Source organism: Camelus ferus, chromosome 23 (assembly GCF_009834535.1).
Source record: "Camelus ferus isolate YT-003-E chromosome 23, BCGSAC_Cfer_1.0, whole genome shotgun sequence".
Taxonomy (NCBI): domain Eukaryota; kingdom Metazoa; phylum Chordata; class Mammalia; order Artiodactyla; family Camelidae; genus Camelus; species Camelus ferus.
The window spans coordinates 20,601,028-20,628,806 of record NC_045718.1 but is presented as its reverse complement, the minus strand read 5'-3'; the positions used below and the strand labels follow the sequence as shown (position 1 = coordinate 20,628,806).

Below are 27,779 nucleotides of genomic sequence, written 5' to 3'. Positions count from 1 at the left end.
GATCTTTGCAGGTTATTCCTTTGAATGAGGATCTAATCAAGCCCGACACATTGACAAGAAAGTTGTAATTTGCTTTATTCTTGGTCATATAGTGTTTACTTAAGTCCACAATAAAGTGTTGGTGAAAAACAGAGTGCCTGTGAAACAGTGTCAGTATGCAGTAAGTTAATGACTGCACATAAATTATAACAATTCTGCAAACTAGCTTAAGGATGCTCTTTACTCAGATCCTTGTTATTTTCATTTGATTATAATTCTTCCATGGCAACCAAGATTCTCGAATAGCCTGAAAAAGTAATGTCAATCAATAGTGACAGTATATCTAATTTGACTTTCCATTTGGTGAAAATACTCTCCACATCTATGTATTTTATTTTTTGAGACTTGCATGCAAACAGCAACCTAACATCTTCTCTTCTTTTCTTGCCAGTTAGAAGCAAAACACTAACATTTATCAAAATAACTCAAGGGAAATCTCAAGAATTCTAACATTAGGTAATGAAAAAAGTTTGTCTATTTTTGATGCCATCTTTCAACAGAGTGAAATTTCAGTCTGTCTTTACATTCATGTGGCTCCCCAGCAAAACAAAGTATGTTATTTGAAAATTTATTCATCGACAAATCATTTTTAGACAGTTATTTTAAATCAGTTTAATATTTTGCATTGTCTGTTAAATATGGAAATTGACATGTTTCTTTATGAATATTATTACAGTGTATTAAATTAGCATTATTATATTTAGTAAGATGCTAATGTAAAAATAAAAACACTTGACTAGCAATCATGATTTTATCATAATCAAGGCAAAAATAGCAAAATGATTTTTTAAAGTTTCTAAAAATGTCCGAGACTTTCTGTGTTACAGAGAAAGGCATTCACAAGCTAACAGAGGGTGGAGTGTTTTCTAGCAAATTTGATTGTATTTCATTCCAGTTACGATTCCTTTGCTGGAGCAAATGCGACATTCCCAAAGCCCTTCAGTCTAACTTGGAAGTTCTCCAGCCCAATCTCTCCTCCCAGCTGGAATTTGGTGTGGGGAGAATTCCATTCCAGGAACAAGCCATCCCTCTCCGTGTAGCCATGTCCTGAGGCTAACAGCTTTAGAACTACTTCTGGCCCCCACTTGGGGCTGTGGGCTTCTGCTAGGCTCTCACGAAATGTCCAGGCTCCAGAACACGGGACAGAGAGGAGTGAGGTTAGCACCTCCTAAGGAGAAAAGTAATCAAGCCAGTAGGCAAAGAAGCTGCTCGAAAGTGCAGCTTCAGGGATGGGAAAAAAAAATAGAGCTTTTATCCAAATGAGCCAGGCCAACGATATTGCTATGGACAGAAGTGGCTTTGTCATCAAGAACATTCCTTTATTAACATTTAAATGGTCCTTTACAGTTTATCCACAGTATCTTATATGATTGTGACCCTGAGGTGAGGTGCGCTATGTTTTGTCTCAGGTTACAAGCACATGGCCTGCCTGAAACAGAGCCGTGGTTCCTTCCTTAAGCAGCACTGCTTCTCAGAGACACAGATCGATCCTAGGTGCTCTTGGAACAGCCCGAAAAGCCCTCATCACTTTACTTACCACACAGTGCTGGAAATGCATGTGGTTTTCAGTTCATTCCTTCCCTCTTCCTGCCAGTTCACTGCCTCCTGTAGTTCGTGAAATCCTTAAGTGCTGGACCAGGTCTTTCATCTCTGGGTCTCCGCCTTCTGGGTGCAGAGTAGGTACTTCACAAATGTGCCTGATGGATGGGTGCATTTGGATCCCATCTTGGAGCTTATGCAGGACAGGGGACAAGTGAAGCTATGAGTGAACATCAAGGCATTTATGATGTATCTATATCTTTCATTAGATTGTAAGTTCTGCGAGGCCAGGGTCCATGTCTGATTTGAGTTTGTATCTCCCAAGATATGCTAGGCACATTGCAAGTGGACAATACAATTCTTAAGAATTCATTCATTTATTAATCAAATATTTACTGAGTGCCTCATGTGCAGTAACCATAAAGGAGATGGGGCAGGGGCATGGGATCCTGTTAAGTGTTCCAGGCAGATAAGACAAAACTGGGATTTTGGTTCTTCTCTGAATTACTCTGGAAGGCTTCCTGGAGGAGGTGGGATTTCTCAAGGGCACTTTGGGTCAAAATGATCCAGGTGTGTGTGGTCTTGAAATTAACCCAGAATGCCATAGAGACGGCCCTCCGGATCCATGGGTTTCACATCTGTGGATTCAACCAACCCTGGATCTAGGGGGAAAAAATTCCAGACAGTTCCAAAAAGTAAAACCTGAATTTTCGACACACTGGCAACTACTTACATAGCATTGACATTGTGTGTGCAACTACTTACACAGCACTTACATTGTATTAGGTATTTTAAGTAATCTAGAGTTGATTTAAAGTGTGTGTAGGTTGCATGCAAGTACTATTATGCCATTTTGTATAAGGGACTTGAGCATCCACAGATTTTGGTATCCCTGGGGAACCACCCCCCTGGGGATACTTGGGACAACTGTAATTCTTTGTTTGCCAGTGTCCTGCCTTCCTCAATGTGGGCCTTGAGAGGTAGAATCCTAGAACCCAGAGAAACTCCTAGCACTCAGCCTGGCCCTGCCTTCTGACTGCCTCCAGGTAAAACTGACAATCAGCACTTAGCGACATCCACTGTATATAGAGCTTCATGCTAGGACTCATGAACACACTGCAGATTTATTATTCTTTGCCAAACTGGAGACTTTACAACCTCTTGGGACAGAGTCTAGGGCAATGCTATAGTATTAAACCGGAGTTTTAGCTGCTGGGGAGAGAAATCCAGATCAAACCGGCAGAAGCACCGAAGGGCATCTGTTACCCCAGGGCCAGCTTCATGGGTGTGTGGCCTGCCTAGCACCCAGAGAGGCCTCTTATTTGGTTGAATGCTTTGCTGTCTTGAAATTCTTAATTTTTAAAAAATTTTTGTTTGGTTGGTTTTTTGGGGGCGGAGGGTAATTAGGTTTACTTTATTTATCTATTTGTTTTATTTTAACAGAGGTACTGGGGATTAAACCCAGGATCTCATGCATATTAAGCACACACTCTACCACTGAGCTATACCCTCCTCCCTTGAAGTTCATAATTTTTTTAACAACAGGCTCCAAAGTTAATTTTGCACCGATGTAGCTGCAAATTATGTAGCTGGTCCTGATGGCATCCATAACTGAGGAGTCCAGGGTGATTAGTGACCAAGGGAGTTCATCCAGTGGAACGTGCTCTCTCCCCTCCCCTGTCCTCCCCTCCCCTGTCCTGTCCTCCCCTCTCCTGCCCCCTCCTCCCCTCCCTCTCTCTCCATCCGCTGGCTCTGCCTCCCTCTGGTTTACTTTTCCTCTAGTGGGCTCACCTTCCCTCTCTGCAGCCAGGAAAGATGGCCGCTAGTGCTCCAGGCTGACATCACCCCAGTTTAGCACCCCAACCTCCATACACCAATCTTGGAGAAAGACCTTGTGGCAGCTCCTGGCCAGCTGGGCACCAAGCCTGCTTCTTCCTTCTCCTGGGATCGCAATGAGATGAGATTCCAGCTCCCCCTGCCTCAGGAGGGGCCATGTGCACAAGTGAGTTTCGCCAACGAAATGTGAGCAGATGTGGAAGACTCCACTTCCAGCTTGGTCCATAAAAATGTCCCCAAAGTGATTCTTTATCCTCTTTTTCCACCTACAGACTGATGAGAGAGGACTCTGAGGCCCCACAGAGTAGAGCCACAAGATAAAAAGGAGCCCGGGTCCCTGAATGACCACATGGACTTCGGTGAATTACAAATACACGTCAATTTGTTAAATCGCTGAGATTTGGGGGTTATCTTTGCAAATGCTAGGGTTACTGATCTGTAACCAACACACATGGTGATAGCACCTGCTTGGGCTGCACGCCGCTCTCGGGCAGATCATGAGCTCACCTGGGGCCCTGGGGCACAGATTGCAGCCCCACTCAGGCTACATGAAGTGAAGAGGGGGGATGTCGTTGCTAAAAGAAGGTGGATGGGAAAACACATAGAAGGTGCCCCACAAAAAAGTCAGCTTCCAAAGTTTACTCTAGCTCTGACTGAGAGCAACCTAAAATCTCAAAGCTCTGGAAGATTTATTCTTTGAAAATTTGAAGAACTTAATATTAAAATGACTTTCCCTGATACTGACTATTATAATATCTCTTTGTTCTTTCAAAGAACTTAATATTACCTTCAATCCCATATCGAGGTAATTCAGTGACTCCCTCCTTCTGGGCCACATATAAGGCTCCAGCTGAAGGTCTCATGGATGAGGAAGCTAGAAGGTTCCTTTGATTATCTAAACCTCTGTTGCCATATCAGTCTTCTTCCCTATATACACAGGAAAACAATAAAGCCATAACCGCTGCTCTTTGCCCCTAGTATGAAGACAGCTCCCTATTATCTGCTTTCTGAGGAACTTTTTATTTTGGTTGGTGTTTCTCTCTGTCGCTCCATCTTCTCTTAAAAGGTTTCCTATCTTTTACCCATGAACATATTTTGCTCTGCCTTGGGGAGGAGGGGGGGAAGGAATTTAACAGTGCAGATAAAATTGTTTGCACTTTTGGGCTGCCAGAAATTCTGGGTAATGGTTCTCCCAAAATGATTCTCCCATTTATATCTTCACAAATCACTCAGCTCTCTGAGGCTCCTGTTTCTCATCTAAGCATGATAACCTTGCCTACCTCCCAGGATTGCAGAGAGGTTAAAATAAGGTCAAATGCTTTGCAAACTATAAAGGAACTTTCCAATTTAAGATCTGACAGTTGTTCCTGACAGTCTTCCCCGCCATTAACACAGATGCCGGAATGTCGCTGGAGCTCACCAGAGAGCAGTCGTCACCTTCCTTCCTTGGAATAGCCAGACCCGGCTCCTTAATCATAGTTCTTGAGCCCAATATTTCTAATCTTTTAGATCTGCGGTTCTCAAGCTTGGCTGCACATTAGATCATCGGGGAGGCTTTTAAACATTCTGGCACCCAGCTGCACTCCAGACAAAGTAAATCAGAAACTTGGGATGGGACCCAGGCATCAGCTTTTCTACAGCTTCCCAGGTGATTTCATTGTGCAGCCAAGGCTAAGAACCTGTTTTACGTTACTCTTTCTGGGGAACTCAAGAAATTCAGATATTGTCTGAATCCATCTGAATCTACTACATGTCTGAATGATTTCATCTCAGTAGGAGATGGGTGCACACTGGAGCTATTACCATGACCTTATGTTATCCTATGTTAGAGACAGATGGTTGCAAGGTTGCTTATGAGGTAGATGTTTATCATCTTTGCTTAGCAGCATCAGGAGATGCCTGGAGATGAGATCAGATGTATCTTGTAAAGAGTGCAGTAAATACCATTTTGTAGCAACTGGAAAGATAGAGTATAATGGAATTAGAGCTGTTTCTTATAAACCTGAAAGTATACAATTGTGTAGGATGACAATTATCTGGTGTCTGTTGTCAAAACTATTTTTGAGGCTGTATGTGAGTGAGAGAGAGAGAGAGGGAGAGGGAGAGACAGAGACAGAGAGACAGAGAGAAGAGAGACAGAGAGAGAGAGAGAGAGAGAGAGAGAGAGTTGGAACCCAGTAGATGGGAATGGCCGGCTGGGGAAGGGCACTACTGACCCTTTCCTTCTTGTGATTTGTGTCATGACCATGAAGAGGCTGGCAAAGGTGAGTGGGAAGATGGAGGTGCTGTCAGCCAGTCCTGACAACCAAGCTCTTTCTGCAGAAGGCTCCCTGAAGGCCCCCCAGCGGTCATGGGAGGCTCAGCTAGAGACCCTCCAGCTGGCTGCGGGGGACCCACGGGTGAGCAGGGCACTGGTCCTCCCCAGCCCCAGGCAACCTGGCCCCCCTTGGGGGGGGTTGGGCTGTAATTTCTTTGATTGTCACTTCATAGTGTGATGATTCTGTGACAACTTTTTTTGTACATAGAGAACTGAAAGATAATTCAGTCCTTCCTCTGTCATGGTTGATCAAAATTTGTTTTTTAAAATGACAGGATGCCAAATAGACAAATGCGTCTTCACACACAGGTACACTGGCTCCAGTAGCTGCTGGAAGTCTGTGTCCTACATAAAAAGGGATTCTGACAAATCCCATTTAGTAAGATTCCCACGAACAAGCAAGCATGGTTCATTTGTCCTTGTCTATGCTGCATTATGAAGTGTATCAAGTTTGTGGAGAGAATATTACTTTTGATAGATATTGATGAAAATGAAATCTTCTGCTAACAATTTTATGTATCTGATTATTTGACATTTTCCACAGACTACTCTCCGGCTCCACACATTTCACACCCGTTTCTCCTCTAACACTCACTTAACTTCCAGTGCCAGTCACCTCAGACACAGTTATCTTGCTGTAGTGAGACCTCTCGCCCTGCAGCTTTCTGTTACAGAAGCATAAGACCAAGTAAGCGCAGCGCCAGGGACCCTCCCCCAGCCCCGAAGCTTAAGTTTTTTTGGCCTCCATCAGCCTCTGCTGATGAGGAAAACAGCTTGGTGGGGACAAATCAGCCTGAGGACTCAGGTCTCCTGATTGCAGTCCATAGTTTTTCTACTAGGGTGTAACTTTAACTCTCTTCTCAAATTCATTCCATTAAAACTACATCTTCTCTGAAATGTTTTATATGATTCTTTCAGTAAATTTAACCTTTATCCTAGAGAGTATGACAGTTCTCAAAAGATAGGTTTTTAAAAATGGTTTGACCCTTTATAAGCACTGTTCATATGGGTAAACCCAGGTTTGCAGGCAGAGAGTGACGCCCCACTTCAGACCTCCATCTGCCCACACACTTCTGTTGTTCTCTCCTCCAAACGGCATGTTCACTACTTTTATCAATCTACTAGTTAAAAAAGAGTTTTGAAGTAACTATAATGTCTAATGTCTACATTTTTTTACCCTTTTGAGGAGACTGTGGTTACCCCATAATTATGAATATTAGTTTTCTTAGAAAAAAGAAAATAGTCCATTTGTAAACTAAAATGCCTTCAGTAAATCAAAAATGAAAGAAAAAAGACCCCAAAACCCATGTCCTCTGCTGGTGCATTTCAGAAATGTCACCATTTCAAATATAAGAAAATAACTTTCTTGATATACAAATAGTAGGAGCCGAAGACAGTATGGGGGGGGGGAGTGATGGATAGTCACATGTTAAATCTCTATGTAATCAAAGACAAAGATGCTTAATTTAAGTACAATCCTATTACAACTGCTCTGAGTTAATAGCACTGAGACTGCACTCGTTAACAACACAACACTACATTACCGTAATGGAATGACGTCGTAAACTCTACCTTCAGCACAGAATGGTATTCAGGATTATTTTTAAGGTGTTTTGCCTAAATAACAACATAATAGTACCTCAACTTCCAGTTTAAAAAATAAACCTGGCCCTCTCTTCCCTCATCCACTTCTAACAGGAACTTCTTTTAAAGGCAACTATAAAGAACACGGTTAGACTGGACACACATTCACCTATAAACCCAAAGGAGTGAAAAGCCCAGTGACGTGTAAAACCGTACTAGGCAACCCAGAACGCTGACCTGGGGACCTGCTTTCTCCATCCTTATTTTATCAAACAACGTGATCATCTTTAGAGATGAAAACTTTTGGTTGGAAACTTATAACCAGTGTATCTGGAGTACCAAGAGTAAGAGAACATTACACATGTTCCAGAACAAATACTGAGATGATGAAAACCGATAACCAAACAAGAAGTGCACGGATAAGCCTTTACCTTTTCATGCCACCTTTAAGTCTTCTGCTTTGTGCAGGACGTTGGTATAGGTCTTTTAGATGCAATTATTAGGCATAATACTCAAGAGGGCAGACTCAGTCTCCTCCCTCCCTACCAAATATGTGAGTACAGGATAAACATCCTAAAATTGCCACAAATGACTTGTGCTTCAGGCTCTCAAGTGTTGGATGTGGACCTTCATCCAACAAAATGTGATTTCCCAACTCTTTATTGTGTGGGTGCAGAGGATGTGAAGATTGGTTCCAGGAGTCTAAACATGGTGGAAAGACATCCCATTCTCCGAGCTCTTTGATGTTTCTGTAGGTTTCACGGTGCTGGGGCTTGGCATCCTCATTTGGCCACCTGACACCGAAAGGCTGAGTCTTGGAAATCAAAAAGTTCAACCTGGTTTCAGCCCCTCTGCAGACAAAAATTAAAATTGAATAAATTTGTTATTTGCAATATTATATATCCTTATACTCTTCTTGATACTTAGAGTAGAAAACAGAAGCTATGGACATCATTGTGTTAAGATGAGAGCACATTAATCCTTGAAAAGTTAAGTTAAATTAACACTGGACCTTTACTGCAAACTCACAAGTTAAATTTAAAATTTTAATACTATTAATCATCAAATTTTATCATCAGATTAAATAAATGTTTTATATACAGTGGTTTTATTTTAGGAATTCCATTTTCTGTGGCCTGAAAAAAGGGAGAAAAATAAGGTACAACTATGAAGATTTAAATTCCAAATAAAGGAGTTAGGTTACTCTATGGGTTTAAAAAAAAACACAAATTAGGATTTATAAAGAATGAGTAGAAATGAATGGCAATGGAAATAACTGATAGAAATCTCTTGGGTTTACAAATTTCAGATACTTATTTTAAATGTTAGAATGTTCAACAACTTCCAACCTTAAATTATTTCAAATCAATCAAGTGCTTAATATCAGTTTTGCATACATTTTATCAAAGGTAAGCTTACTAGTGAGTTCCTAATTCCACAAAAATCAAATCGAGTGCCAACTACCAGGCGAGATTTTAGAGTTATATATTTTTAAATTATTTTATTTAGCCATATATTGTCTATTTTTAAATTTTTAAAAAATTTTATTGAGATATAATTGACGGAATCATCTTTGCACAGTTGACCACATGTTTTAGTGAGGTACAATAGTTTATAATGGAATACAATACTTTGGACATATTAAATGATCATTCCTATTGTATCTTGATCTTTTTTACTCTTTTTTAGAATTTTAGTTTTATTTACTCTTACTATATTACACTTCTTTTTTTTCCCCTCAGGAACCAATTAAATATTACAGTGTGGCTTTAGCACACAGGCATGTTTATTCTTCAGCACAGCTATCATTACCCAGTAGCCTCTGATGCCGTCTTCCTGTTAACTCTGCTGTCTGGATTGCCAGACCTCCATCCTCAGTGGACAAAGGGCGAAAGGATGCTTTGCCTTTGTACCCTATTAGCCCGGTCCAGTGCAATGGGGAAAGGGGAAGAGACCTGCCCTGTAGGCTACCCACACTAAAGCTGGGGACAGGCAGAAGCTTCAGCTATGAGTATTCACTAATTATTAAGGAGAACATTCAAAACTTGGAAATAAAGTTATAAAGTGATGACTGTACGACATTTTAATGTCACACTAGAGCACTGTTTAAGAAAGCTGCGTAGCAGTCATCTAATGCTTCAGGAAGTGTAAATTTGATGCAGTATTTACCGTGGATTAGTGCTCACACATCTACATAACACATAACTCTACACAGCTAGAAGCTAACTTAACATGAATGAAATGTGATAATTTTCTTTTCTGTCCAGTAGAAAGAATAACCTTAAACCATGGTATAGCCATGGTTTTATTGACCTGTAGAATTTTGACCAATTTTATATCTAATTTAGCAATCTTATCTCAGCATTCCTTTCTTCTACTCACCTCCACTCACGGTGAAAAAAATAAAAGGTTTTAATACTATCTTTTGAACTAACGTTGTCATCCTGCGGGTACCCTCATTAGTGAGTAAATAAAACTTTGGCATATGCCCCCAATAGATTTTCTAGGAATTACACTTTTAACATTATAAGAATTCTAGCATTTTGGCCTTCATTTCACTGGCCAAAATTGTGCCAAATGGCAATTCTTAGCTGCAAGGGAGGCTTGGGATTTGAAAATTCACTTTTTAGTCTTTAGGCTAAGAAGGACAGAAGGTCTTTCAAAAGAGCAAAAACCTGTAGTAATGGTCACTAACTGAACGTGTTATGTGGCGGTAATGGTAGAGGAGTGGGGAGAGAGAAAGAAGAATCAAGAATGAACTCAAAAAGAAAAAAAAAAAAGAACAACTCCAGATCATGCTTAGGTTGTAAATTTACTGAGATGAGGAAGACTGGAGGAGAGGCAGGTTTGCATTTTATCAATGTTAAACGCTGAGATGTTAAAGGCTTTATTTTTTATTTTTTGAGATGACATCCATTAATTCACACATGAAACAGATTGTTACGTGCTGGAGATTTTAAAGGAAGGAAAGTCATTTGTAATTATCCAAATCCTTGTAATTGGTCAACTGGGTAGCAAATTTCAACCTGTCAGTTATATAATGGAGTGCCCCTGATCCCAGTGAAAAATTTGTGACAGAATGCTCACATTCGACATTGCATTGTGGCCTCTGAGAAAATTTTTCAGAAAAAATGACTCCATTTACCTTTAATTTACTACAAAATAAATGTGTTTACAATATAATAATTCTTCAGAACTTTTCACTTGAAGTGTACATAAAACATAAATGAAATGTTTTATGGTGCATAGAACTATTAAAATGCCTTTTTATATGCAATATTTATTTTGATATTTAACTTTATAAATACTATCAGAAACAACCTATTCCCTTTTCCTAGGAAATAGACCCTATATATTTAAACGCTTTATCTGTCAAACTTTAATTTTGTAACTTGATAAGGTATAAGTATGTATTAGCCAGATTCTTCCCCTTCTACAATTTAACTAGCTGATTATGTGGCATACAAAGAACTAATCACATCAGCCCATGATGTAGCAGAGTTCTTCACTGAATATGAAAATTTGTATCATGCCAAGTCTGCCTGAAATCTACCAATCTTAATTAAACTTATTTTAAAGGAATCATATACCTTATAAAACTTTTAATATCTAACATGTATACTGTTTAAATTAGAGGACTTTGTGTATTAAAAACCATTTGGAATGCTTCTTTACTATGATTTCTCCCACGGAAACAATGCATTTCTACCAAACTATACCTTCTGGACTTTCCATATCCAGTTACTAGGTCATGCAAACTCCGCCTTTCCAATATCTCTTCTATCTGTTCTCTCCTTTTCAGTCCCATAATCAATGTCTTTAGCCTGATCTATAATCGGCTATGTTAATGTTTCTCCTCCTGACTAGGCTGCAACAGCTTCCTATAGGTTTCCTCCTTCCAAATCATTCCAATATTGATATATCTTCCTAGAACAAAGAGAATATCATTCCTCTGTCATAAGATGCTTAAATGTTCCTGTTGCCTACAGAATATAATCCAAACTAGCCCCAAAGTACTTCTCTGGACTAATTTCTTACTATATGCCATCTCTTGTCTTATGCTCCAATTTCAACTGTCCTTTCAAATATCCTTACATAAAGTGAACTTATGTTTCTACATGCCCTTGTTAATGCTTTTCCCTCAGCCTGAGATACTCTTTGTCCTCTTTTTCTGCCTAATAAAAAATTACTCGTCCCTCTAGGTTCCACTCAAATACCATCATCTCCTTTAGGGAGGCCTGCACAGTCTACTAATCTGAAACAGAGTAACCATTGCTCTGGGTACCCAAAGAATTTGTACCCTTATAGCAGTATTTCTTCTCTAAGAGTCTGCCTTCTTGAAACCAATAGAAAAGTGTGGACAAATATAAAAAGAAATGTAAGCACAAACACAGATATGAACTATTTAAATTTGGACATCATGTTTAGCAAGTTAAAATAATTTCTAAATGTATTTTTAAGGCCCCGATTTGGAAGAGCAGATAATGCCCTAACTATTCCATACAAAGATAGAAGACAAGATGAAAACCCAGCTTTGTCATTTTGGTATTTATTTTGAGAGTCACAGGATATCTTTTATTTTCAACAGATTCTTTTTCTTAGGACTTGCAATTCTGTATTTTAATTATACAAAGTGACTCTAATAACATATGTTAATATATATTTTAAAAAATAAAATTTGAAAGTGGGCAACTGTTTACTGAGTTTCATCTTTCTTAGAGTATAAAGATAAAAAGAATCCAATTGGCAATTTTTAATGTTAAAGTATGTGGGTCAGCTCCAGTAATCTGATAGAGATATTTAAGCGATGACAATCTAAATCTAAATTTTAAAGTATATTTACATCGTTACATAACCAATAGGCAAAATTATACACATAATTTTTTTCCTTAACATGTTGGACACTGTGACTGTGATCCTGACAAACCAGTTAAAATGCAAATCTGCTACTAAAAGTATCATAAAATAAACTCCTTAAACATGAAGTACACAGTACCTTGGAAAGGTGATGGCATGTGGTTGTTTCCTCCTTTTTTCCTTCTCTTTTTTTCTTGATATTTCTTCTTTTGTTCTAAAACAAAACAACAACAAAAAACTAAAACATATTAATGACTGCTTCAATGAAAGAGATGCATAGACTTTATTTAAATTTACTTTTGAGTAGTGATTATATTCACATGGTTCAAAATTTTAAAGGTTAAACAGTCTCTTTTCCACTCCTGTCAACTAGCCACCTCATTTTCCCCAGGGGCAACAACAAATCTTACACATTTCTTGTGTTACTTTCCAAAAATATTTGAATGCATTCACAGGCTAACAAGTATATATGTTCTTCCTTCCACCATCACTATTTCTATAAATAGTAATACATTTTACACATCATTCTGTGTGTATATTACTTGAAGGCCATTCCTAACCAGTAAGCAAAGGATTCCTTAATATTTTTATGACTTCAATGTACTCTGTTGTGAGGATATTCCAGGGTCCCCAAGACCATTCTCACTTCTGACATCGATTGCAAATTTGGGGGTTCCTTGCAATGATGTCTGACAATGTGCATAGAGTATGCCAACTAGGGAAGTTCACCAGCCTTGATGTCTAGAGCTCTTATTAGGGGTCTGTCACATGGGCAGGATTGACTACCCACATGGCTGATCTCAATCTCTAGCCCTTCTGGAAGTTCAGCTGCAAACTGAGTGACCCAAAGCCATCACCTTAAATCACCTTATTAGACCATCTGGTGTGGGCAGACTTACTCTAAATCACATGATCCAAGGCCCCCAAGCAAACAGACGGTATTAGGCACGCATTCTGAGGGCTTAGAGATTGCCTCCCAGAAGTCAAGGGCAAGGGTGGGCAAGGTTAGGTTATTTACTATGCACCTATACTATAATTTATTTATCTATTCTATTGTTGATTGATCAATATTTGGGTTCTTTCTGTTTTTTGGCTATTACGACCAACACTGCCATGAACATTCTTGTATTGGTATACTGGAGTGAAAGTGCATGAGATTCCTCAGAGAATATATCTGGGAGTGGAACTGCTAGGTCATTGGGCTTAAGCTACATAAGTATTTGATATAATTCATCAATGTCTATTTCATGGCTTTTGCATTTTGTGACATATGTAGAAAGGCCTTCCCCTTCATTTATGATTAAAATTTTTTACAGCTCCCAATGGTTTCTTACAATTCTTTCATGGCTTCGTTTCTTTGCACTTAAACCTTTGATCCACCTGGAGGCTATCCTAATCTCAGGTTGAAGTATGGGATCAAGTTTTAATTTTTTTTTCCAGCTAGCTAGTTGTATCAACACTAGTTCTTAAATAAGCCAACTTTTCCCTGATGGTTTGAGGTGACTCATTTTTCACATATCGAATCTGTATGTATTTTCTCTTTCCTTTGCTGTTCATTGATCTGTTCATTTGCCATGTATTAGATGTGCATTTTTTCAGCATTGCATAAGTGTAATTGACAAAGTTGTAAAATATTTAAAGCATATAACATGATTTGATAAATGTACACATTGTGAAAAGATTCTCACCATCGAATGAACTCCCATACATGCATCACCTCTCATATTTATCCCCTGTTTTTGTGAGAACATTTAAATTCTACCCTCTTAGCAAACTTCAGTTATAGAATATAGTATCGTCAACTATAATTACCATGTAATACATTAGATTACATTCTGATGTGTTCCTTGGCTTGTGGCACAGCATAACTCCAATCACTGCATTGGTGGTCACATGCCCTTCTTCCCTGTTCATTTCTGTGTGCCCTCTCCTAGTCTTATAATACCACCAGTCATTGGATTTAGGTCCCTCCCCATTCCAGTATGATCTTAACTAACTACATCTGCAAAGACTTTGTTTCCAAGACAGGTCACATTCTGAGGTTCTGGGTGGACCTGAAATTTGAAAGAGGATACTATTCAACTCACTACAGTGTAAATACATTTATAATTGTTATATCATCCTAATATACTGACCCCTTTACCATAATGAAATGTCTCCCTTTATCTACAGTAATATTTCTGAAAATCTAATTCGTGTTTTACAAGCTTCATAAAGTCAATTAAGAGGCATTCCATATCTTTTAATATTCCACAAGAGATTATTACACATATTATGAAACTTGCCTATTCCCTGAAAATTTTAATAAAAACTAAATAGAAAATGTACCTATCAATTGTTTATAACATTTATAATTTCCTTCATGAAGAGTAGTCTAAGTTGGTTTTTTTTTTTAACTTTTTGAGTCAATCTTGGCAATTTAGAAGTAGTACAGTACAGTGTAGTGTTTCTCAATAGGAGTTCTATTTACATTTTGGATGGGTCAATTTTTTATTGTTCATGACCAATCCCTCACACTACAGGACATTAACATTTTGGGTCTTTATTCACTAACTGCCAGTAACTTTTGCAATCTTTATAAAAACGAGATCCACAACCCCTACGCATTTCAAATGTTCCTTGGGGAGTCATTTGAGAGCCAATGACATAGTTGTTAAGAAGGTGGACTACAGAGCCAGACTTCTTGGGTTTGAATACAAGCTCTGACACTACTGAACAAAACTTAGCTAAATTACTTGACTTCTCTGTACCTCAGTTTCCTTATCTATACCTAAATGGTACCTATTTAATTATTGTTGTATAATTACTTGGTATATGTAAAGTTCTTAAAGCAATGGTACATAGTTTTGATAAATATTAGGAAATATTATTCACAAATTTGTCATCTCAAGTTTTTATGTGACAGGATATTTTTGCAATATTAACTTTTTTTCTCCTATTAGTTCATCTTTTCCTTACCCCTCTTCCCATACTCCTTTCTAAGCAGGTAGGCAGTTGTGAGCTCATTGTTTTAAGGAAGGGATAAACCAGGGTAGTAAACAGAAAAAAAAGAAGTCTTTCTGAACTTGATTTCTTAAAATGTAAGCCATTGGGGACATAGACAAGGTTCCATATATAGGTACAATAACTGAGAGATATATAACTGGAAAGAACTGGACTCAATCTCACATCCCTGGAATCCTATTCTGAGCTGCAACAAGACTAGAAAGAAATTTCCCCAGACTAAAGAGGGGGAGGATATAGTGGGGAAGCAGTAAGAGTATAGACATTGATAAATCTCCAAAGATAGGCCCTGTACCCTGATTCACAGTGCACCAGGGAATGATAAAAATCCACATAAATGTGAGTAATCAAAGGTTGGGGGAAAGAGAAACTGTACTCTGAGCCCTGGAATAGTAACATATCAGGGAAGAAATGACTGGGAGGGGAGATTATGCTGACCAGGCTTTAAATAGCTTTGCATTTAGTGCCCCTGCATGGCAATGAGGAGCAGAATTATGGCCATGCCCCTAAAGATAACGTGGAAGTAACAGGGAGAGCATCACCATACCTGAAAGGACTAGGCAGACAGGAATGAGGACATCTCAGTGGCAAATGGTGTGGATCAGTGACTGAGGACCAGACAGAATGATGGACATCTCAGAAGATACCTATGTGAACAGATAACATTGAGGACTAGCTGAGCATCTTCCCCTCACCCATGCTTTGGGAACACAAAGACCACCTCCCACTTCCTCACCCCTCTGCCTGCTCCCATCCCTGAAATTAGACTCAAAGGAAGAAACTCCAAACTGGCTGAGATCAGGCTTCTATCCTCTCCAATAAGCTAGGGCTTCATAAAGAAAATGAGAAGAATTGCGGGAAAATCGTTACAGTTCTTGTATACAGTTGTTACTGTGTTGCGGACAGATTCATACTCATACCTTAGCTGTTCATACTCTCTTTAAATGTTTAGAGCCATGTATCTGTTGATATATCCATCTCCTTTTTACTTTTGTTTGTATTTCCTTTCTTTTTTTTTTAAGCAGGTTTGTTAAGGTTTGACCAGTTTATTGGGATTTTTCAAATATCCAACTCTTGGATTAAGCTACAGTCTATTTTTCCTGTTTCTTAAAAGTCACTAAAGTTTTTACCTTTCTATTTCCTTTCTCCTACATTCATTTCAGTTGTATTTTAGTTGTTGTTTTTCTAATTTCTTGATTTGAAAGTTCATTTCATTTCTTTCATTTTTTAAAATTAAAATATTTACAATAATGAATTAGCTTCTGGTCTGGGGGATAATGTTTTGTGGAATTTAAGTTACATATAATTAAAATACATGACACAATGGTGTAAAAGTCAGGAGGAGGGCAAACGAGTCAAAGTGTTCTAAGTTCCTTCTCTTATCTAAGTGGAAGGTAAAGGTGCTAACTAATATGAGTCTTTGATCAATCAAGAATGTATATTATCATTTATAGGATAATCAATATTAAAATAAACCCAAATTAAAGGAAAAATAAAATGGAGAATATATTAAAAATAAGGCAAAAAAGAAAAAAAAGAAATACAGATTAAGTGGGAGAAATAGAAAGCACATATAGTATAATGGTAGGTGTAAAAGAAATATATCAGTAAATACATTAATTCTTAATGTTCCGATTTTTAAAAATTGAAGACTGTCAGATTGGATAAGAAAATAAAACCCAAATATATGCTATTTACAAGAGACATCTCAAACTAAAAATACTGAAAAGTTGAAAGTAAAAGAATGGAAAATGATATACTAAACAAACATTAACCCTGGGTGCCTCCCAAGAGTTGATGTACCTATATTAGTATCAGATAAAATTGACTTTAAGGTAATAAATATTACTAGGTATAAGAAAGTAAATCCATGATAATACAAAGCATAATTCACCAGAAGAGTTGATGATTCAAAATTTAAGTATACCAAACAACACAGCTTCAAAATATAAGAAGCAAACTTTGGAAAAAAGTATAAGAGATAGGCAAATCCACAATCATAATGACAGATTTTAAAACAACTTTTGTAATTGATAGAAAAACAAGATAAAATATCAGTAGGACTATAAATGATTTGAACAACCAAATTGTGTTAGAAAGGATAAGTTATATTAGAGTATAGTAACAAACAACCCTAAAATCTAAGCAGTTTGAACACACAGAGTGTTTAACATATATCACACTGTGGGTACCACATTGTGCATACTTTACAATATAGCAATTTCATTCTTAGATACTTAATCTAGAGAAATTTACATATGAGCACCAGGAGAAACAAAGAACATATTCATAGTAGTATTGTTTGTAATAGAGAAAAAAATCGGAAACATTCTAAATGTCCATCCATGGGACAATGGATAAATAAATTGTGCTTTATTCAAACAATTGAGTATTATACAGCAGTGGAAATTAATGAACTACAGCTATATGAAAAGATAAATCATAGAAAGAAAGTACTTTGTGAAAAAAGTAAGACACAGAAAACTACATTTGATACTATCTTTATAAAGCTCAAAACTAAGCAAAATACATTTAATAATGTTTAAAGATAAATACATTTGTAATAAAAGAACTATCAAAATGTATGGGAAAAGGTGACAAAATTTGGGATAGTATTACTTCTGATGGGAGGCAGGTACATAAAAGAAGGAAGAATAATACAAGTAGATATAATATTGGTAATGTTCTAGTTCTTAAGTTAAATAATAGGTTCATAGAGTAATTTTATTACTATACATCTTTTATATATGTTACAAATATTCTTTTGTATGTATAAACTATTATACTAAATAAATTAATTTTAGAGAAGTGAGTTGGCGACCTCTTTTTGTAATATATGACTATGTACATTCATATATACATATTGATTTCATTTATTTCCATGTGCATAGATTAAGAACTTAAGGATATACAACAAATGTTTAAGAAGGATAATCCCAGGAAAGTGGTAAAAAGAGCGTGGCCATTCACCTTTTATTTCTCTCTCTACTATTTGCATTTTTTTCAAAGCATATATGCTATTTTTATAACTATGTTAACGTCAAAAATAAAAAGAATCAAAAGAATTGCAAATATAAGGTTTTACCTATCTGTGTAGTTTTCTGAGTATAGTATCCCCCCTTAACCGAATGAGAGAGTTCACAGACCTCCAGTGGATGCCTGAATCTGGGGATAGTACCCAGACTCTATATATACTGTGTCTTTTCCTATACATACACACTTATGATAAAGTTTAATTTATCAATCAGGCACAGTAAGAGAATATTTGAATTGCCAGCATCACTACTCTTGTGCTTTGGGGCCATTATTAAGTAACACTAGGTTACTTGAACACAAGCACTTCAATAATGTGACACTAGGGGATCTGATAACTGTGATGGTACTGAGCGACTAATGGATGGGTAGCATACACAGTGTGGATACGCTGGACAGAGAGATAATTCACATCCAGGGTTGGGCAGAGCGGGATGGCATGAGATTTCATTATGCTACTCAGAATGGACACACAAATTAAAACTTAGGTGTTACTTATCTCTGGAATTTTCCATTGAATATTTTTGGACCATGATGTACTGCAGGTAACTTAAACCTCAGAAAGTGAAACTGTGGATAAGGGGTGACTACAGTATTTGAAAAGAAGGAAAAGGACACTACTAGGTTTGCTCCATGTTAACAACCACGTTAAGCACTCCTTCCCTTACAGCTCCAAAGTTCTCTGTAGATTTTGTTTTCCTTAATTAGGAAGAAAGTGAAGAATCCTCTAAGAGACAATTTTTATACTTACATTAAATTATTCACAATTACCTACCTTTCTTTCTTTCCTCCATCTACTCCTCTTCTCCCTTCTCTTTCTCTTAATTTTTCCCTTGGTAGCACCTAAAAGTTTTTTAAAGAATTGGAAGTTTTAGATCTATCATTAAAAGTCACTTTTACTGATTAAAAATTTGAGAAAGTAGAATAGTTAAGCTTGATCTTTGGATTGAGGTATAGTTGACTGAGGGGCAGTGGAGGCTGGGGGCAGTGACTTCCCTCTCCTTGCAGCAGGACCGTTGCCCCAGAGTGCATAGTTCTGAAGCAAGTGGGATCTATGCAGGCTCCTAGCTCATGTTGGCCAAAGACAGGCACCCGTGACTCTGCTAAGACACAGCCTTAGGTACAAGTCCCCTTTGTCCCTCAGAGCCAATGACTGCCCCCAGCGTCCACTGCCCCTACTCTGTTGTGGGCCCACGAAGATTCTCAGTGTGTAGCGGGGGTGGTCTCTGGTAGAGCGGCTCCTGTCAGAGATCTGGGCTGCTTCTGAGGTGTTACTGGAGTTACTGCTGTCCCACCTAGGCTCTGCCCTGGGACTGGGTCACCTCTGTGGCCCATGGTCTTTCCCCTGGTTATGGCTGCCCCAGACCCAGTGCTGCACTGTGACATGGAGCTGGAGTGTTTGCTTGGCTCGGGCTGAGGCATGTGGTGAAGTGGTTACAGGAAACCTGGCAGCCTCTAGAGCAGACCTCTCTACACCCTACCTCAAGGCTAAGCCATCACATGCATGCTCCTCACAAGCAGAATTCCAGCTTCCCACTGCCCTTCTGTTAGTCCCAGAAGTCCTTCAACCAGCCAAGGGGGCTTGTCTCCCCGACACAGGACCCCAGGATTGGGTGTCAAATCTGTGGCTTGAACTACTCACTCCCTAGGGCAGGTGTCCACCTGTGTAAACTTCCTTTTCCTTTGAATCCCTTCCTGGGGCACAGGTCCCAATCCGATCACATTTTTTCACTTCCTATCCAATTACATGTGTATCTTTAATACAGCCTTGGTTGAAAAGAAGTTCTTTTGCCAGTTTCCAGTGAGAATAGTTTCACATTCACATATTCCTTGGGGGGAGGTGAGTTCCAGTCCTCTTACTCTGCCATCTTGATCCAAACTCAAGACTGATATTTTAATTAACTTTATTATGCTGGTTGGAAAAGTCTTGCAAGATAGAAATAACAGATAAAATGAATTACTTAATTTTAATTCTATCCCAATATTATAAATATCTGGCACTTAGGAGCCCATCTGGAGAAAAACAGTCCTGTGAGTCCACTATAATCCAATTTCTGCTTAATCTAGAAAGCATAATGTATTACGCTTATTAGCAAGAACTACATGAATGCAACTATTAAATGCTTCACTGGGAAATACAAAAAGTGAATTATTTTAATGAGAAAATGAGAAAGGAGACCATTAACCTGCTACCATATTAAACACTCTATGTTGTACTAAACAACCATATTCTTGGCTGAAGTGAAAGTTCTCCATGTAATTTTTTTTTTTAATTTCCAGCTTGGGGGTTTCAAAGTTTCCTGTATGGTTAATGTCTTTCATCTGTTTTGGAAAATATTTGGCCATTATTCTCTTCAAATATTTATTCTTACTCATTCTTCTCTCTTTCTTAAATTCCAAGTCTACAGTGAAGTGTCTCACATGTTTCTAATGCTCTCTTCTGTATCTTTCATTCTTTTTTCTTTCTCTTGACTTGATTTCCAGTTTGCTAATTCTGTCTTTTGTTGTGTTCAATCTGCTGGCATATCTAAATTGTTAATTTTAGATAATGCATAGATAATTTAGATAATGCAATTTTAGATAATTTGTTATTCTAAAATTTCCATTTGATTATTATTATAGTTTACAAATCTCTACTTTCTTGAACATATAAATCATAATTATGTAAAATTCATTGTCAGTTACCTCAAATATCTGAATTACCTGTAGGCCTAATCTGATTCTTAAATCATCTCAGAATATCTAGTCATTTTTTACTGAAAGGTACTTTTATTACAAAATTATAGAAGCTCTAGATAGTGTTCTCTTCCTCCCAGGATGATTCACCCTTCTTCTAAATAGGCAAATAGAAGAATGGATAATCATCTAAACCAATCAGAGGTTCTGTTGAGATGATACTACAGTCTTGGTAAGGCTCAATTTATCTCTGATCATCCCTGCCCTTCTGGGTTTTCAACAGAGGGACTGTTTTATTCTCCAACCCCTGGTGAGTCCCAAATTCTAATCTTTGTATCACTTCACCTCTCCTTAGTTCTTTCCTCTCCAGAATCTTAATCCCTTCAGTTTTTATTGCCTTAGCAGCTCTCCATTCATTCAAACATAATTTTCTGCAGGTTTCTAATTATTTATGGTGGAATCACTGGTTTGCTGCTAACTAGTCATCTCACGGAGCAGAAATCAATAAAGGAAATGTATTTACTAGCACAAACCCACAAGTACAAACACAATAAGAACTAAATGCCCATCTTTTTCCTAGAAGTTACTAGGAGAGGTGCTCCAATAAAATAAAGGAGAAAACAAAGGAAGAGAAAACCACAGAATCCAGAAAATGGATCAAATTGAAGAGAGAGGTACAGGAAATCCCAGAATGAGGATGAAAGAAAATTTTAATGTCACAGCTGCTTAACTCACCTACAGGCCAGCAGTTCCAGGTGGAGCACGTTAAAAGGATCCAGGAAAGAATTCCCAAAATAAAATTAACAGAGCATCTGATATGTTTGAACATTTAAAAAGGCATTTTAAACTACTATTATACATCAAAAACACAGAAAATGAAACAAAATTTTTGAAAGATAATTATTGAGTGAAGAGAAAACAAAAAGTTGTGCTACAAAGGAAACCATTATATGGTTCAGTTGTGAAGAGTACTACAAAGTCATACTAATGATATTATTGAATAGTGAAATTATCAAAGTTATGATAATGAAATCCTATTTAAAAGGATGGGAGGAAGTGAATGTGGGGGGCCAGATGAAAAAAAGCGGCTAAATTCTTCTCTTCCATACAGCCTAAAACTGAAAAATGAAGATGAAAAGCTTCTTTAAAGGTTATTTAAAGATTGGTATCAAAACACACTGCTGAAAGAGAATGAAGTTACTGCTTCTGGAAACCCGAGAATTAGGGGAAATCGTTTTGAAACTAGTGTGAGGGCAGAATAATTATATTTTGAGTATGCAGAGACTCAGAAATAAATTCCTTCCAGACACAAATTCTGGCAAAGTTATTTGACATAAATTCTGGAAAAGTTATTTGACAATGTACACTAACAGTTAAGGCAGAAAGCCAAGAGAGAGGAAGACATGGATCTAGTAAACAATGAACCCAACCCAGTAGACCAGTGAAAGGAAATCCTAGGGTGACAGCTATCTCTCAGGCCTTGGGATTACAAAGTGGTCCAATTTACAACAGGCAGGCAAGAGCATCTCCAGGGAAAAGATATCCATGGAGCAGTATGATTGAAAGGATAAAAAATCTTTTTATTATGGTGAACTTACATTATCTTTCTGTCAATAATAAAGAAAATGGTAGAACAAGAAAGTCTAAGAAAAATAAAAACTGTACATAGAAAGTCATAGTTCAAATATGAAGCAGTACTAAGACATGGCATGGTTTCAAGCAACTGATGGAATATAAATGTACTTGATGACGTGACTAGAAACATTCTAGAAACATTCTCGTTTAGGAGTTCCACTAATCATGACATTAGATCATGAAAGGGAAATGTAATCCTAGCACATGACTTGGCACTGCAATAATAATATTTACATGATAATAATAATGTAAATGCTGATAATTGGCTTTGAATCTTTAAAGTGAATCTATGGACCTAAAAAATGAAACAGTTAGTTTTGGTTGTAGATCGGACTATAAATGTTAACTACTGAAAATGATAAAAAAAAAAAAAAGACAATGGGGAGAAAGGATGGAGGAAAGGGTGGGGGTACCTATATAAAAAAGAACAAAACAATGGACCAAAGTTGATGAAATAAAAAGCAGAGTTACAGGTATAACATTTATTGATACCAAATTAACTAACAGAAAAACTAATTATAACTAACAAACACTGAGAAGATAAAGGTAGGTGAGACAAAGGAGTAATTTATGAGGTAGTATAGATATTGTCTAGAATTGAATGTGGAGAACATTTGTTATATTTTGATTGCTCATTAGCTGATTCTCCTTCCTATGTTTGGTGAATATTCCTTTACGTGCCTCCTGCCATCAATGCTAAAAAGGTCAATGCTTGCTTTCCCAGTTTCCTATCCAGCTACGACATGGACAGGTGATCTAGGCTCTGTCAGTACTGCCTAAGACCTAGTGACACAAAGAAGCAGAGACAGTGAAGAATCCATTATGCAGTGGGTACATTTAGTGACCAGAGCAATGCCAGTTGAAGCATCCAGTTCAGGAGTGGTGGTGGTGGCAGTGTGCCCTTACCTATGACTTTGCCTATGCTTCTAGCTGCCAGGTTTTACTTTGTTCCTATCCACATTCAGAGATTAGTTTTCTAGGCTTCTCAGCAATTCTGTGAGTTACTCAGTCTCCTTTTAATAAATTCCTTTTCCATTTAAATCAGCCAGAATCAGTTTTCTTTCTTATAACCAAGAACTTGATTAGTCCTCTGATAAATCAAGAAATAGATATGTAAGCATATTACTTGAGAAAGAATCAGAAACCCAATGTCAACAATGGTTAGCACATGCAATTCCTTTAGCTTGTAATAAATCTTCCTGAATTCTACTTCCCTGACTTTGTCAAGAAAATGCCTACTGATCTTCCAATTTTCAATTTAAGTATCATTTCCCCTCCAAAGCCTTTTCTTGTCTTCTTAACATGTGCATACCAAGCCACAGAACTCACCTGCAATGTAATGGACTACTTATCTGTCGTTATTGCCTTATGTCCTAAAAGTGCCTTGGCCGAAGGGACCATGCCATGTTTACCACACGCCTGGCATATAGTAGGTGTCCTCAATGGATATTTGTTGAATAAACAAAAGTTATAAAGGCATTTTAATGAATTTTTTTCTAAATTATCTAGCTTATAGATGATAAACATACCTTCGAGACTTGAATCCGTCTGGCTTCCTGAAGATGATAGAGAAAAAGGAAACACACGGTCATCTGAAGAATGAGACGTTGATGATCTGTGTCGGGATTGGCGGTGATTGGGGTTTTGCTTTCCTTTTTTATTCTGTTTGTGTTTACCTTAAATTGATGTAAAATGTAACACAATTATTCTCTCAAGTACCAACACATGAGTGAGAAACAAATAATTTACAAAATGTACTTGAAATTACTCAAAAGGTCTTAAAGCAGGTAACATTCCTACCTCCACTTCTGCCAGTCCTGGCATCTCCAGAACTTCTGTGTGTGGACTTCTTATCCATGTTTATGAAACCTGCTTGCCATGTCTGTAAAACCAAAATGCTGACAAATTATTAGAGAATTTAAAAAGCAAAATGATGTTTTTGGGGGACAAAGGAAATAGAAACTATGTTTTATATTCTGAATGGAAAGAGAATATGGTGTCAGTTATTCACACAATGGTTTTATATTTTTATTAAATGGTAACCTTTAACACACCTAATTTGAGTACCTGTCATCACAACAGAAATCAAATATGTATTTCCACAACTTCAGTAAAAATCTCATACACATTTGATCAAAATAAGCACCCTGTTTTGGTTGAATTTTGCTTTATATTCTAAAAGAGTCTTACAAAGAGTAAGAGTAAGTGGCAGTCTTAAAAGTAAAAAAGCCTGAAATTAAAAATCTTCATTCATGTATAAAAAGTTTTGTTACCCTTCATATTCCCTCATTCTTCGATGTGAATAGACAGCCAAAGAGCACCAGATATTTGAAGAAAATCTACAGCATAATAAATCTAAGACAAGCAGAGAAACAACTAAAATGAAACAAAAGATAATTTTAAAAATGAGGATCTGTTCCTTCAGAGAGGTTTAGAAGATACTGCACCCATAAAACAAAAACAAGATGCTGAGAAATAAACACTCTCAGAAAATAAGAATATGCTTTTAAGTAAAAAATATTATTCAGAAATAAAAAGCTTAAAAGTGGGCATAAAAGATAAAGTCAGTTTAGAAAAATAAGGAAAAAGAATCACACACACAAAAAAAAAATCCAAGAGGCCTAATATATAAACAATAAGAATTTCAGGGAGAAAGAAGAGAAAATGGAAGAGAGGAAATTTTGTCCTTAAATGTTTGATAAAACTCACCAGTGAAACTATATGGACCTGGAGGGTTTTTTCCCCTCCCTTTTTTTCTTTTTTAGATTTTTAAATACAAATTCAATTTCTTTAATAGTTATAAAACTATTCAGCCTATTTCTTCTTGAATGAGTTATGGTAGTTTTGATAGTGGTCCATTTCTCTGAGTTGTTGAATTTATGAGTATAGAGTTGTTTGTAGACTCCCTTATTACACTTTTTGGTGTCCATCATCAGTAGTGATAGCTTCTCTTGGAGCATGTATGTTATAGGAAAGACCTAGTATAAGAAAAATCTGAAGACAAAGTAGAGAAAGAACATATCTACTCAGACTTCAAACCTTGTTATCATTGACTCTTTCCTGTCTTTATCCAATTCCATATCCAGTCAGATACCAAGTCCTCATGATTTGTCCTTGCAATATTTCTTGGAATTTCCCCTCATTTCCATTACTGCTTGGTACAGCCGTTTAATATTTCCTGAACTGCCAAAATTATTTCACTTGCCATCTAACAAGTCTCACTGCCTTTCCCACTCTCATCCTCCAAACTGCTGCCAGACTTATCTTCTTAAACCTCCCATGGTTCCACAGTGCTGTAAGATAAAGGCCCTCCACATCTAGCTTAGTCTTGCCTTTTGAATTGCAGTTCATTTCCTCTCCCTAAATCAGGGGTTTTTAACATGTAGGCTTTGGAGGGAGGAGTGGGCCATGAATCTCCTAAAAACTGAGTATAAAATGATGTATGAATGTGAATTTTATTTCCAGAGCAAGGTCTGCAGCCATTATCAGATGTTCAAAGTGCTAAGAGAAGCCTTCAACCTAATCCCTACCTCTATAATGTATTCAGAACATACTATATACCCTTTCCAACAGTTTCCACCTCAGTGCAGTGAGCAATCCTTTCTCTGAATTTAGATTCACAAAACTTGAACCATCTCGTCAAACCTTAACATTTTACAGGTGAGGAAACAAGTCTAGCACCTAAGTCTTTTGTCCAAAGTTACTCCTGTAGAGTTTGTTTTCTGTGTGAGTGAATTGGTGTTTATCTATTTTCTTGGTCTTCTTGTGAACAAATGTCATATTTCTTCTTGAGGTCAGGAATTATCTTTATTGTCTTACATAAACTACTGCTCAAATGTTTGCTGAGAAGAGCGATAATAACGGTCATACTGAAGAAGGGGAAGAGGGCCAATTAATGAGTACATACTGGGTTAAGAATACATTTTTAAGGAGGCACACGCACATTTTGGGGATGTAAAATATTAGCAAGCTCAGAGCTTAGATACCCGATAAAATGGCACACTCAAGGGTCTGCGCGAGAGGAGTTCTGTAAAAATTCTTAGAGATCAAATTTCTGTAAACAAGGACCTTCAGAAAAAAATTTCTCAGGAGAAGCAACTAAAAGGGTGATGCCCAGAATTTGGAAAAGCGGAAGAGGTGATTGCACCAGCTTTGGAGTGAGCTACACAACGGATTCAAATTTCAACTCCATCAGATGCAAACCAGGTAACCTCGAGCAAATTAACTTTCCTTGGCCTCAGTTTTCTCATCTGTATCTACTTAATGATTGTCGCGATGAATAAATAAAGGAATGCTGTAAAACACTGAGGTCAGTCTTACTCTTAAGGCATTCTTTCGTTAATTGTTGCGATTAACAATTAATCTAGGGAGGACAGAAAGGAGGAAGGGCGCTGCGCTGAGAGGGCTGGTCCTCGGTCGACCTTCGTTACAAGGGGTAAGATTCTGAAGCAGAAAGAATGGGTATAATACCGAAGGCAGGTGGGGGAAGAAGTGGTGGGAGCATTGCCACGGTGTGACTGCGGTGCCCGACACAATGGCCGGACCTGGAAGAGCAGTGAAGTGTCAGACCAAGGACACAACCTCCAGAGTATAAAGAGAGCGGGGACCGTTTAAGATGAACGAAAAACTCGAGGAAAAGGACACATCTTCTGGGGAAACCTTGAGGGCTGGGAGGGCCCGATTTGGAGAGTGGTGGCGGATAGTCCAGGAGTGTCCCGGGGACCGTGAAGTGCTTACAAGGGGGTTTGGGAGACGGGGGAAGAGAATGCCAGCGCGGCCTCTTTCTAGCCGCAGCTCCGAATGAGATCGTCACTTACTGGAAACTGCAGGGGAAACGACCTTTTGGGGCGGGCTCGGCAGCCCCAGCCCGAAGGTGCTGAGGAACCAGTGCGGCTGACGCCGCGAAGCCTGGCGCCCGGCCGCGCCGTTCTGCGCAGAGTGGGGTCGGCTGGGACGTCGGCGCGCGCACGCGTCAGCGGCCGGAAACGCCCCGCCCACGACACAGAGGTGAGCGGGGCCGGCGTTGCGCTTCCGGCTGCGCGGCCTTCCGCGGGGGATTTGGCGCGGGAGGTGCCTCTCCGTTCGTGGTTTGCCTTTTAGCAGCGCGTTCCCACACACGTCAAGAACGTCAGACCAGGGCCAGATTCTGTGACAGGTTGTCGCCAAATGGCAACGTTTTCCCGGCATTTGTTTTTATACATTAATTTGCCTAGATTTGATACCAGTACGATATGGAGACTTCCTATTAAGCAATGTTGTT

The 27,779-nt window shown here is 38.1% G+C and overlaps 1 long non-coding RNA gene across 3 annotated transcripts; it reads right to left on the bottom strand.

The window, feature by feature from the left end:
- Positions 1–104: 104 nt before the first annotated feature.
- Positions 105–27,779, bottom strand: LOC106729108. Of its 3 annotated transcripts, XR_004314466.1 has the most exons (9): positions 27,337–27,779; positions 24,320–24,401; positions 24,049–24,195; positions 18,984–19,051; positions 15,723–15,822; positions 12,312–12,386; positions 7,747–8,166; positions 1,577–1,771; positions 105–286 (listed from the first exon to the last, which is right to left on the bottom strand). It is a non-coding gene; the product is annotated as an uncharacterized LOC106729108 (long non-coding RNA). The 3 variants fall into 3 exon arrangements; XR_004314464.1 differs by lacking the exon at positions 105–286 and having other exon boundaries at positions 1,326–1,771; positions 27,337–27,774; XR_004314465.1 differs by lacking the exons at positions 105–286; positions 1,577–1,771 and having other exon boundaries at positions 7,746–8,166; positions 27,337–27,770.